Below are 3,023 nucleotides of genomic sequence, written 5' to 3' on the forward strand. Positions count from 1 at the left end.
GGAGTGTGATTGACAGGAAGTGGGTGTTTCTGGGCGGAAACTGGACGTTTTATGGGTGTGTGCGAAAAAACGCTTGCTTTTCTGGGAAAAACGCGGGAGTGTCTGAAGAAACGGGGGAGTGTCTGGGTGAACGCTGGGTGTGTTTGTGATGTCAAACCAGGAACGAAACTGACTGAACTGATCGCAGTGTAGGAGTAAGTCTCGAGCTACTCAGAAACTGCAAAGAAATTTCTATACGCAAATCTGCTAATCTTGCGTTCGCAATTCTGCTAAGCTAAAATACACTCCCAGAGGGTGGCGGCTTAGCGTGTGCAAAGCTGCTAAAAGCAGCTAGCGAGCGAACAACTCGGAATGAGGGCCATAGGCTGAAGACCCATGCTTCTGGTATATATGGCATAACTCACTCTTTGCCCACAAAAACCTTCCTTTCACCATTCACAATGTCCACCATTGCCCCTTAAGAAGGGACACAACTTTCCTTTGCTTGTTCCACCTCCTATCTACAGGGCCCAGGACCACCTTCATGTTTGTCAAGGGGCGCTTGGACCCCGAAACGTCGGATCACTTGTGTGTGAAATACACTTGAATCTCAAACAGACTTGGAGTGCCGCCTGCTTTGTTGTTTACTATATATATATATATATATATATATATATATATATATATATATATATCTTTAGGATTGTTGAAGTATCTTCAATTTGTGATTTTGCTAAAATATGATAAAACCACAGGATATCTGCTTTTGGGAACTAATGTTTATTGGAATTTTGTGTGCTAAATCATATACACCCAGAATTGGGGATTAATCCCTGTTAGACAATTATATATAATCTGTGTGTTTCTCATTGAACTGAATTTTATGCATTATTGGGGATCAATCCCTGTTATATTATCATACTCAGCTATTGTACTTACATCACTGCCTGATTTCTTTTGCTCTCATTAGTATAACAATCAGCACAAATGTTGCTTAATGCTCTGTTCTTGTACCAACAATAATTCAGACATTTATGATATGCTCAAAATAATGTGTATGAGTATCCGCACACTGGAATTGACTGCACAGATTGGAGATTTAGCCACCTACGGTCAAACCGCACTGAGTATGCCCAATCTCGTCTGATCTTGGAAGCCATACACTGCAGGGCCTGGTCAGTACCCGGTTGCGAGACCACCAGGGAATACTAGGTACCGTAGGTATTTTATTCTCCAGTCATTTGTGTCCTTCCGATTTTCTGTGCAGATCCAGGTATTTAATTTCTACTTTCCTTTTCAATTGTGCTAGTCTGACAGGCTACAGCTGAACCCAACGGAGTTACCCTATTCCCAATTAAAAAAATTATCAATTAAGGAAATCTCTAGACCACTAAGGGAATAAAGATAAATTCGCTCATCTAAATCCTATCGCTCGAAATTGTAGCAATTATGCTTTGAAAAATTATTCATCTATATTTGCCTTCTCCCTCTCTTTTTAAGTATATCTCATAAAAGTTAAGTATTCATTTTCTCATATTTCATCATCTTATTAATTAATTTTTTCATAAGTGTGCCCTGGAAAAGATATATAGCTGCCTTTGTCTTTTTTCTCTTATAAAAGACCACACCCCTTATTATAGGATACTAGACATCGCCTTCCAACCTTTATCTGACCCTTCCTATCATGCAACGGCGAATCCCTTAGTCCTGGAACTGTTTAAACTATTGATACTCGCTGATGTGGTGCAAGGGAGTTATATCTAAAATGTACACTATTTGGGTTAAATATGTAATGTTCTAATAAACCTCTACGCGCTCACAAACTCCGTCGTAAATACCCATATCACGCGCATGATCGCAGGAGCGATCCTACGCAAATTGCGGATATGTGCACGCACGGCGGATTGAGTGCACGCGCAGCAGGCATGTGCATGGGGTTAGTACAGGGCATATGCATTACAATATTTTTCGACTTTTACATTTGTTAATACCAGGTATAAGATTGCATTGTACCTGGTGGGTTCCTCAATTAGTTGAACTAAGTAGTTATCATTAAGTGTGTTTAAGAACCTATTACCCCTAGCAGTATCACATGAATCGTTTTTCCAGTTTTTCTCTGGATATTTAAAATCTCCCATCACTACCATGTCTCCTACTCCTGCTGCTCTTTCAATTTGCTTCAGTAACAATTCCTCGTTAGATACATTAATACCAGGCGGCCTGTAGCATACTCCTAATACTACCTTTTTTATTCCCTTTTAGCCACATGCAATTTCTACCCCATAGCATCTCGACCGTATCTACAGTCTCCTCCTGCAAATCCTCCCATATATCAGTTTTTAAAAATGGTTTTACGTAAAGGCACACCCCTCCACCCTTAAGTTGCCTTAAGTTTCTTGCCTAATTCCCTATAGTCTTTTTTTAAGGACATCCCACCTTCTGCTGACTTTGTCATTGGTGCCAACATGCACAAAGACCACCGGGTCTTTCCCAGCCCCTCCCAACAATCTATCTACCCGGTCCGCGATGTGCCGCACTAGAGCACCCGGGAGACAACAGACTGTACGGCGATCATGGTCCGGGTAGCAGATTGCTCTATCTGCCTTCCTGATGATAGAGTCCCCCTACCACCACCATCTGACTAGGTACCTCACTATCTTTTGTCCCAACTGTGCCAGAGGGGCTGCTCCTCTGGATGCTAGAGGGAGCAGTCCCCTCCTCCACCGTCATTTCCTCAGTATCATCCTCCGAATCTTCGTCCTGCCGTGCAAATTTATTCGGTTTGATAGTCCGAAGATGTCGAGGTCAACAAGTATCCAGCCAAGAGTCATTACCTTCACTATCTTTATGCACTACTTTCTCCGACTGATCCTCCCTGGTGAATACTGAGGAAAAAAATTGTTCAGTATTTCCGCTTTTATTTTATCATTGTTTATTAAAGCTCCCAATTCATCTTTTAATGGGCCTACGTTCTCCTTCTTTAACCTTTTACTGTTTATGTATTTATAAAACGGTTTAGGATTGCTTTTACTCTCTCTAGCGAT

General features: G+C 41.4%; 1 pseudogene; it reads left to right on the forward strand.

Moving 5' to 3' along the window:
- The first annotated feature begins 1,084 nt into the window (after positions 1 to 1,084).
- On the forward strand, positions 1,085 to 1,203 carry LOC134997690 (5S ribosomal RNA; annotated as a pseudogene).
- The last annotated feature ends 1,820 nt before the right edge of the window (positions 1,204 to 3,023 follow it).

This window comes from Pseudophryne corroboree, unplaced genomic scaffold (assembly GCF_028390025.1).
Source record: "Pseudophryne corroboree isolate aPseCor3 unplaced genomic scaffold, aPseCor3.hap2 scaffold_1461, whole genome shotgun sequence".
Lineage (NCBI taxonomy): Eukaryota > Metazoa > Chordata > Amphibia > Anura > Myobatrachidae > Pseudophryne > Pseudophryne corroboree.